General features: G+C 40.1%; 2 non-coding genes across 2 annotated transcripts; one reads left to right on the plus strand and one right to left on the minus strand.

The window, feature by feature from the left end:
* The first annotated feature begins 252 nt into the window (after positions 1–252).
* trnal-caa (transfer RNA leucine (anticodon CAA)) lies at positions 253–365 on the plus strand. The gene is made up of 2 exons: positions 253–290; positions 320–365. It is a non-coding gene; the product is annotated as a tRNA-Leu (tRNA).
* Positions 366–6,512: 6,147 nt separating this feature from the next.
* Positions 6,513–6,594, minus strand: trnal-aag (transfer RNA leucine (anticodon AAG)). Its single transcript has one exon. It is a non-coding gene; the product is annotated as a tRNA-Leu (tRNA).
* Between the last annotated feature and the right edge of the window lie 4,481 nt (positions 6,595–11,075).

Raw genomic sequence — 11,075 nt, forward strand, 5'->3', positions numbered from 1 at the left:
GAGAGCCTGCCTTTTAGAATTCTCCCTCTAAACACCTTGTGCAGCCTCCCGACAGACTAACAAAAAGCGCCTTTTCACCAACTCAATTTATAATACGCCCCTCAAAACTCACAACCGAATAACAATCCATCCGTATATTTGATTTCCAAGATCCATTCAAGGCAACTTGGGTCTTCGCAAGCAAATAATTTCAGGGAAGAAACTCAGTTTAGTCAACTACTGGTGCATTCAGCACACCACTTGCTTTTGCTTGTCAGGGTGGCCGAGTGGTCTAAGGCGCCAGACTCAAGGACATGTGTCTTTCCAGCTGGCTTGGGTGTTCTGGTCTCCAAATGGAGGCGTGGGTTCAAATCCCACTCCTGACAGCTTCCGTTTTTACCTCTCTTGAATGGTTCCAGTGCTAGCTGACAGTGAATGACTGAAATATAAAAGCAGCAGAAGAAAGCAAGCAACTCAGTGCAATTTGTGAGTATTCTGCACTGTTAAAATGCACAGGTTTTCATACTTTTTGGAATTCGTAGCTCAAGAAGTGACTCCTGTTTCATTTTCTATTCACCAACTCGATTTGCATTCCGCCCCTCACACCTCACAACAGAATAACAAACGGCTTCATGTTCCACAGCATTCCCCTGTAGATTCGGTTTGCACTATGAATTAGGCGACCCCGAATGAAATATTTTAGTGTTGGCTCAAATGTGAGGAATTTCATGAACCCTCAAAAAGGAACGCTTGCAGAAAATGCCAGCAATTCAAAGCGTGTAGGCAGCATGAACAGACCAATTCTGCAATTTCTTTTATCGCGGGCGGTGCTTTCCGAGTCGATGGTATTGCATTAGAAATGAGAAGTCCTGAACTCTAAACACGTTCTTGCCATAACTGCTACTCCTGCTGCTACTCCTTCGTCCTCGAAAAAAGAAAAGACAGGCATGTTTTGAGTCTCAAAATGATCTTCTGGATCCACAAGAAACATGTAAATTTGATTGATTCCGCAGTATTTTGGATGTACTGTACTTACTGTATAACTTCCATCGAAGAGAGATTTCATCAGTTGCATGAAATTGAAACTTTCGACTTTTTGTCTGGTATTGAAAATATGTTTAAAAAAAACCATAAATAATTTTCTAACAAACAACTCATGAATTATTGCCAGGATCTATATTTAGTGTTCGGTAGTGATAACACTGCTGATATTGGTTGAGTAGAAATCTATGATGTATTGACAGCTTTATCTGAAGCGAGAAGTCCTAGAACGCCATCTATGAAGTTTAAGGATTCATACCAAGAAATGCCTTTTGTTTCCCACCCCAACTCCTGCTTTGGCATTACACATTATGTGAACATAACCAGTTTTGGTAGCTTCTGGGCACGATTTTCCTAAACTGAAACTTATTACAAAATTCTTTAAGATGAACCATGTCCAAAAATTGTAAATCAGGACTAATTTTAATATCAAATGAAATTACTTATTCATATTTCAGTTAAGCCTTTTCTTCTGTAGTAATTTCATTTGATATTAAAATTAGTCCTGATTTACAAGATGTAACAAGGTTTACATTTTAACCCTTCAAGGGTTATGCAAGCCTAAAAAGTAGAACAATTCAATTTCTGTAACTTATTTTTTAATGTTTTGAGAAATTGGCTCACACACTGGAAGACACTAACGTTTCTCTTTGTTAGAGTATGTGAATAACAGTTTAACCCCAAATATTTGTAATTGTGATTCTGTTAAAATTCAATAAATCGTCTATCAACAGTAAGAAATTATAAAGAAAGTAAAAAATTGTTTTATTACAGAAACTATAAGACAATGAAGTGAGTTTACTTCGCTTTTGTTCTTTTGACTTAAGCGTTCAGGATCCGAACCCATCTGCGGACGGTTGTGTTTCTTGAATCTCTTGTAATCATCAAAAGTCGCTGTTTTGTGCTTCAGTTTTTTCTCGAGTTGTACTATGGATATTTTATATGATCAATACTTTACATGCTCTTTTGCATTTTCCTTCACATACAGAAAAAGTTCAAGTTGTTCATATCACTGTGCTGCACATTTACGCTGGACCACCTGTAACAGTACAGGACACACAGTGAGGAATTCGTGCAGCTTTCAGCTCAGTGCGGAGTCCAGAGGGAGGTCTCGCTCGCTGAATGATCTCTCAGGAAATCCCGGGTGAGATTCAAAAGGTAAACCTGGCTCTCTATGAACACGAGCAAAGAGTTCTCACTCAACAGAAGATTTCGATGTGAGTACAGTTATATAAAACACCTGAAGATGCCAGGGATTGAACCCTGGTCCTGTGGAGCAGTAAGTGACTTGTAGTGCTGACATAAGAGATACTTACATAAAGTGCTTTTACTGACCATATTACAAATCACAGGAAGTAAGGTCTTGAAACATTGGGCAGTAGTGGGATTTAAACCCATGCCCCTGAGAGAGTGGAGCCTAAAATCCAGCATATTAGACCATTCAGCCACACTACCTCTGGCCCCTTCTCCTTTCCTGTCGTTGCTGAGTATAAGTGCCTTCATGCAATTGAGCCAGGTTTGAATCCCAGCCAATGCATCTCCAAATCTTTTCAAATGAATCTGTGATCTTGTAGCACATCCTCTGAAACCAGCAATCGAAATTGGAAACGTCTTCTTCAACACTGAAAAGCTCAGTTAGGATGAAGCAGTAATACACAGGACAGCAGTACCATATGTATTCTTGATTGATTCAGACTCGTTCTCAGTGGTTCTTGCTCACCAAATAACTAAAAAGCTGAGGAAGAACGCTACGAAAAATACTAATCAAAATACAAAATAATAATCAGTATTAACCAGAAACAGCAGAAAAACTGGTCACAATTGTGATTATGTCGCTTCTCTGCTTCAGCAAGGTCAATAAAGGACTCTCTGAAAGTAGTAAAGCACTAAAGCACTGCAAAACTGAATTCAAAATCATATTAGGAATTCTGAGTGGTGCCTGCTTACATGCAATCCAATACGGATGTTGTCTTTAAATAAGAATTCTCTATGTTTCCCTGCCTTTTCCCTGGAGTGAAACTATTGGATTGAAGGAATTCTTATGACAGGTTTACAAGGTGCTGTTGATATTTGGATGTCTATGAACTCGTGATTTTTATATACTTTAAATAACGGCCATACACACAGAATAAAATGACAGTACTGATGATTTTTCCTGAGATGAAGCACAGCTTATCTTTCCAAGACTGCTTATAAAGGCAAGCCAGTGGATACTTTAGCAGAACATGGAAAAACGTTCAGCTTCGTAACCAACAAATTCCCCATTTAGATCTGACATGTGAGGTATGCTTTGTGATTGCTTGAAGTGAAACCCACAATCTCTTTTGAACTTAGACAAGTTATTTCTGATGGAGCGCTATGCGGAAAGACATAATCAGCTCTACCCCTGAGGATGACTCGACTTGAAAATGCAGAACATTAACGTTTCACAGAAAAAAGGAGCACAACCGACATTAAAATTGAGGGCGCACTGTGATTTGCACTGACTCAAAAGTGATCTTGGTAGACAAACTTCCCTGCTGAAGGTGGAAACGATAATTTCTGTTGAGAAGAAGAAACACTTTTTTTTCCCTGCTTTGATGTTAAGCTGATAAAGTAGCTTTTAACACATTGCTCCATTTGGTGGTTGTAACACAAAAACTCCTAGCAGCAGTGGGATTCAAGCCCACACCCCAAAAGAGACTGGAGCCTTAATCCAGCGCCTTAGACCGCTCGGCCACGCTACCCGCTGTGCACTGTCTCTTTGTCTCATTACTTGCCCGGAGGAAGCCGGGTGGGTTTTGCTCTTGTCGCCCGAATTAGTGGCGTTATGACCGTGGAACCGACTGCACCTGCTTTTTCTGAGATGCTTCCCCTCTCATGGCGAGATCTCGACTTCTTTAACACCTCTGGATAAAGATCTTCTGTGGAGCAGGTTTCAGACCTCTGCGTACAGCACCCTTGATGTCATTTTATTTTTACAGCAGCCGCATCCGGAAAGTTGTGTCTTTTACGTTTTATTTGAACAACAAAACTACACACAATACAAACAAGAGCACATATAACGTATCAAGAAAATCGTCAGGGGCACATGCTATAATACAATGACACTTTATGAAAAACGATTACACAAGGTAAATAAAGATAAGGTCCGCACAGCTCGTTCTTACATTTCGAAAGAGTCCGTAAATACCCCTTTACGTCTATTTTGAACTGTTCAAACGTAGGACTCTTCCCAGACCATTTCACTTTATACCACATTCCTAAACGAGGATGCTTCTCCTGTTTTAGAACTATTTTGGGCGGTATGGCTTATACAACACACCCACAGTATTCTAATGGTGGACTGCAGATCTGTGCTATAGTTCAGTCGAATTCAAAGGATCCAGCAATCTTACTGGATTTGACTGGGATTCTGAAATGTCTCTTGCAAAAGTATTCGGGTTTGCTTTAACCTTTGATAAAAAAAAGTGATCTGATCTGAAACTACCCAGCTTACAATCTCTGAGGTAGTTGTCACTAAACTCGGACGTGATGTGGCACACATGTGCCGTGTGCCTTTACTTTTGTAAAAAACTGGTATCGGGAAAAGTTTCTTAATATTTCTTTTGATTAGCATGCAAGAAAATGTGATCATTACCTATGGAATTTCCCGCCAGCGTGGAGCTTGAATTCACAACCTTGAGACTCAGTGTTCAAGAGTCACAGAAGAGGTCAGCCTGGTCTTCAGTTTGCCAACGATAAGCTCCGGCAGTGCTCCTCTGTAAAGCAGATTGTTCGGATCGGTTATGTGGGACGGCACTTCGATACTAAGATCGTTTGCAGCACACGCATGGTTTCCCCCTTCACGCAAAAACATAGACGAAGGAAACTCTCTTGTCTTGGGCTGCTGACTCCCGGATTTAAAGCGCTCTGGGTGCCAGCTATGTCTCTAACAAGCACACTATAAAGACAGGAATTACACTTTGCTCACGTCACGCATGGAATGGCGAGGCTACTTGTTCCAATATTATCTAGTCTCACCTCATATGGTGCCGATTCCTGGTTTTCATTTAAGAAAGAGCACTGCAAACACCGTAAACAGTGCAAAACGTGTGATGAAAGAAGTCTTTTCCCCCCTTTGTCTAAAGCAGAACATAGCGGAGTCATGCCGAGGGTTGTGAGATCAAGATTTCAGTGGAGCACTGTCGTCTACGTCTTTAGCTACATGAGTTGGACATCCTCTTGTACAGGGAAAGCAGATTGAGATCCTCTGACATGAAAAGTGACAGATAAAAGCCATTTCTCATCCTTTCTCTTAGTGGTGGAACTATCGCATGTAAATGAGGCAACTTGCAAGGCGAGCAGGCTCGGTGCACACCGAACACAGATGTCTCAGAGCAGTTGAGACGTGTCCAAGTGGCTGTCAAAGGACAGCACTTTGCCAGGCGCAGTGGCTTAGTTGGCTAAAGCGCCTGTCTAGTAAACAGGAGATCCTGGGTCCGATTCCCAGCGGTGCCTTTCTTCCTGTCTTACTGTACAGAATTTATCCTTATGGGCAAATCCCATGTCTTTTAATTCAGGTGAATGCAAGTGTTCGTTTCCTTTCTGGAACAACATGTTTTGAAAGAAATCTATACAGCTTGTGAAAGATGAAACACAAATCTTGCTTATCAGTGAAGAAAAGGTACTCCCAGCAGGCCAGCTAATACCAGCAAAGTTTTTTTTTCACCCTAACCCAGAGAATGGAGAAAAGCGAGGCGCCTGTGGCTCTGCAGTGTAATCAGTTCGCGAGTTCGGCGGTTAGCTGAAAGAGTGGTAAATGGAGCTCGCCCCAGCCCGTCCTTATTCTTTTAAAGAGGATAAAAAATTAACTTCGCCGCCATTACTACCAGCTTTAAAAGACTGCCATGGGCACGGAAAAAAACACACTACAGATGACTTTTCTGGAACCGAAGCAGAGATTCCTTTACGAACCAACTGATAAAGCTCAGCCAGTGAATACTGTTAACAGAATGTGAAAGCACGATCAACTTTGTAACTGCTACCACAGGAAAAACAGCAAGAAGCAGGCTCCATTCCCCATTTAAATCTGTCGTGCGAGGCATGCTTTTTGCACGCATGAAGTAAATCCCACGATTGCTTTTGAACTTGGACAAAGTACTTCCAAAGGAGCGCTATGCGCAAAGATTTAACAAGCTCAACCCCCGCCGACGATTTGGTGTGAAGAAGCAGAACATTCAAGTTTCACAGACAGAAGCAGCACGCCAGCACAGCCAACATTAAAACGGAGGGCACACTACGATTTGCATTGACACAAAAGAGATCTGGGCAGACATCGTTCCCTGCATAACGCAAAAAGTGGCAAAGCGCTTTTGGGTTGAGAGGACGCAAGAAGGTTTTTGTTTTGTGCCTTGATGTCAAGCTGAGATAGTATCTTTAAACACTTTGCTTAGTTTCTCGAGAGACTGCCAAAAAGCAGTTCCCTCCCTTTCGTCTGAAGCCAGCTGAAAGGGGGTCTCGACAGGAGCACCTGGCAGCGGTGGGATTCGAACCCACGCCCCCGAAAAGACTGGAGCCTTAGTCCAGCGCCTTAGACCGCTCGGCCACGCTACCCGCTGTGCACTGTCTCTTTGTCTCATTACTTGCCCGGAGGAAGCCGGGTGGGTTTTGCTCTTGTCGCCCGAATTAGTGGCGTTATGACCGTGGAACCGACTGCACCTGCTTTTTCTGAGATGCTTCCCCTCTCATGGCGAGATCTCGACTTCTTTAACACCTCTGGATAAAGATCTTCTGTGGAGCAGGTTTCAGACCTCTGCGTACAGCACCCTTGATGTCATTTTATTTTTACAGCAGCCGCATCCGGAAAGTTGTGTCTTTTACGTTTTATTTGAACAACAAAACTACATACAATACAAACAAGAGCACATATAACGTATCAAGAAAATCATTAAAGGCACATGCTATAATACAATTACACTTTATGAAAAACGATTACACAAAGGTATTCGGGTTTGCTTGAACCTTTAAAAAAAGTGATCTGAAACTACCCAGCTTACAATCTCTGAGGTAGTTGTCACTAAACTTGGACGTGATGTGCCACACATGTGCCATGTGCCTTTACTTTTGTAAAAAACTGGTATCGGGAAAATTAAAGTCGAAACCCAAAACAGTAACATATTTAAGAGTAAATGCCTCCTAATAGCTAGCAAGCGCTCCTAGTTAGTAAAGTTGTTTGTGTCCCAGCCTGTCACGCGGGAAACCGGGGTTTGATTACCGACGGGGAGACAGCTAGTTTTTTTATGATCAGATTCCAGTCTTTAATGCTGTGTGTGAGAGTTTACGTAACTTTCCTTTTCTCACATTTTCTGACGACTATTCCGAAGGAGCGCCCTATCAACTCCTAATACTTTTCAAAAATCTCCCTGCATGTTTGATTAGTTTTGTTTTACTTAGAAAAAGTTCAATATTGATCATAACTAAATAAAATTATGATCAGAAACAAAAACAAAATGTTGAAGATGCAACTCGATCTTGAATCAGAGCTGGGTGACATGGGCTTCTGTTCTGATATGGTTGTACGAGAAACAGGAGGAATCTCTTCTCTCCTATGGAACATGAGCTGAATCAGGAATATCAACGCATGACCTACATCGTAAAACTAAAATAAAAACTAACTAAGTTATCAGAGACATCCATTTATATACAAACAAGAGACAGACAAAGCAATAATTCTACATTAACTTGTCCTGCACTGATCAGACTAATTGAAATGGTCTGATTCAGAGCCTGTGCAGCTCGTGGTAATACAACAACGACAGTATTGAACCCTCAGCACCATACTGACTACTGAGCACAAGTTCAGCTGCTCTCCAGCTTTGTTACGCACGTTTTTTTATTGCAAATGGAGCTGATCTCCAGACAGTACAGTGTTAGTCAGCAGCCTCTACTAGTAATACATCGCCCCTGTCCAAAATCTCTAGGTAAAAAAAACACATTTTATACATTTGTCTGTTTAAAGATATAATCTCTTTAAAAAAGACAAAGGGTTTGTGTGTCAATTGTTTCGAATTAATTTCGAACGCAAAGAAAAGTAGTTTTCTTCCAAGAAATCACACATTTGTCGCATCCTCCATACTATACTTCTCTCTTGTAGTAGTAAAGCATTTTGATTTAAACTGAACAATATATTAAATGTTTCATCTATACACTTACGATTAACATAGGCAGCCTTGAACGGATTGCGGAAATCAAATATACAGATGGATTCAGAGTGTGCTTTCCAACTTTTGTGTAACATTTTCCTTTGATAGGTCGGAGTTGTTTTTAAAATCTGGATTAAATAAAAAGGAGTGACGTCAGTGTAAAACAGCTTTCCTTCATGGGGAACAACAGTTGTGTTCCATATTTCTAATTATTTTGGTTTCAAGATAGCAATTTAGTATGAAACATAAAAGCCAGCTGGATAAATCTGTTACACGTCATTTACAATGGTCTTTCAACTAATAGCCCGTGCAGGGATCAAACCCCAACTGTTGGTATGAGTTGCGTAAGGCTCTGCAACATGCAGATTAGAAACTAACCTCCGCTTCTTCATTATATACACAGTGAGCTATATATGCGGGCTTACTGCCCCCTACGGGCTCTGTATTTGATTGCGGTACAAGACCGGCCATGGAGAAATGAAGTGAAGAGGGTGTGTTCATTAAAAGGCTCATAGCGTCCCAGGGAGGTCTCAAACCACCACCCTTTTGGTTAACAACCGAGCCACAAAGACTCATGTACAGCTTAACACTTCTCGGTCTCAGTGAAAGTGATACACTCCATCTTAAAGGAAAATCGCCAACAGTGGCCGATATCTATTGGAGTTTTTTTCATTCTATACTGCAAAGAGATGGACATATAAGGTCAGCAGGCTTGGGGAATTGGACCTTATGGTGAAGGCTGCGGGCTCAGCATCAGCAGAACCTGATCAGTATCGGTTGACTCCGATATACTTTGACAACTTAACTTCTGGATTTAGAGACATTTACCTAAGTGTCGGTATACTAAGATGTTTTGGTAACGAGGAAGGAGGGACAAAGCAAATTCGCAGAATGTGTGCTATTTTTAGTCCTCACATGCCAGAGGGTCAATATTAAAAAAAATGTAACAGTATAATCTCTTGTACTTCACAATTTAATAGTGTCTGTTACATTGTGTCTCACACCTCAGTGTCAGAATTGTGAGACGAGTTTGTAATCAGGAGGGAGGGCCATAGCAATTCAGCAGAAATTGCATTCATCTTTTCCCAATGCATTCTCACATGCCATTTTCTCACATGCCATGCTCAGAGGGTCATATTTTTAAAATGGTATCATAAAATGTCCTGAAGTTCAGGATTTTGACAGTCTGTTATATTGTGTCTCACACCTTGATGTCAGAAATATGAGACGATTTTAAAATCAGGAGGGAGGGCCCTAGAAATATAGCAAACATTGCATTTACCATTTGACAATGTATTCTCTCGTGCCATGTTCAGAGGGTCGTATTTAAAAAAAACGGTACAGTACAATGTCCTGAAGTTCAGGATTTTGATAGTCTTTTCCATTGTCTCTCACACATCTGTGTCAGAATTTTTAGACATTTTTATAACCAGGAGGTAGGTTCGATCACCCTCTGCTCATCCTCAGTTAACCATATAGTCTCATATGCCATGTTCTAAATGTCCCATTTAAAACTGCTATATTAAAATTTCTTGTTAAATGCAAGAGTTTGAGACTTTTTATGATCAGAAGGCAAGGTCGTGGAAAATATGCAGGAAGTGCCAGTGAATTTACGTTTTGCCTTTGTCTTATTTACTCGTGGTATAACATGCCAGTTTGTTTTATTGTGAGTTGTGTTTCTGAAATGTGTTTGATACAAAAATGCAATTTGGACAGTCTCTACTTACATATTCCCCTCTACTGAGGAAATGTACAATAATACATCCGGATAAGTATTTTTAAAAATGACTGTAGAGAGCCATCTACAGGCGAAAGACGACATAACATCACAGCAGTAGCATTTAAGATGGAACGAAAAACACAAAGCAGCAGCTGGCGAATAAGAAGCCAACTTCAGCCTCGTTAATGCAATAGCATTAGGTGAGGTGGAAAAATATTTCTTGCTCTGAATCTTAACATTTTTATAGGAGGTGTTCTAGGACCTCTTGCCTCAGAAAAAAAACTGCCAGTACATCACTTATTTCTACTCCATCAATAGCAGCAGTGTTATCAGTACTGAGCCCTAAATGTACAGTAGGTCCTATCATCATATAAAAAGTCGAAAGTATCGACTGCATTCAACTGATAAAATGTATCTTCTATGAGAGTTATATCTTTATCCAAAATACATCAGAAACAAATTTGCACGTTTTTTGGGGGGGATCCTGAAGACTGAGACTCAAAACTTTTTTTTCCTTCTTTCCAGGAGGAAGGATTATTCAGATGCAAACATTGTCCCAAAATCGATGTACTCTTCAATGATATTCAAATCCTCAAATTCTTCATCTGAATGTCAATATTAAAATATTATATCGTAGAAATTGTGGTTTTCTTTTTAAAGCGAATTTTATGCTTCAAATTAAATAAATTGTATTTATTATGAATGTGCCGGAAATTTTTCAGTACTTTAGAGGGTTCTGCCATTTTAGATGTTATGCTGTTCCTGTCTGATTTATCAAATGTGTCATTTAAATCTCCCGTCATTTCTATATCAGCCTGAAGGCCTTGAAGTAAAGATTGCAATTCATCCAAAAATGCAATTCATCCAAAAAAAGTTTCCCACTGGTGAAATACCTCCCTCATCTGCAGGTGGAGAGAATAATGTCAGAATAAATACAGGTTTAAAAGTCAGGAGCACTGATAGTCCTATTTTAAAATGACACTAAAATGCTCACAATATATTAAAAAGCTCTGTAAAATAATAAAAAAATTAAAAAAGGTAAAAAGAAATAATACACAGTTATAAAGCTCAGGAATTATCAATGGGAACTTACAATGGGTTGATATGATTTAAAAAATAAAATATTTGAAAAAATCCACTTACAATATGCTAAAAATGGCAAGAATACTTAA

Source organism: Lepisosteus oculatus, chromosome 14 (assembly GCF_040954835.1).
Source record: "Lepisosteus oculatus isolate fLepOcu1 chromosome 14, fLepOcu1.hap2, whole genome shotgun sequence".
Taxonomy (NCBI): Eukaryota; Metazoa; Chordata; class Actinopteri; order Semionotiformes; family Lepisosteidae; genus Lepisosteus; species Lepisosteus oculatus.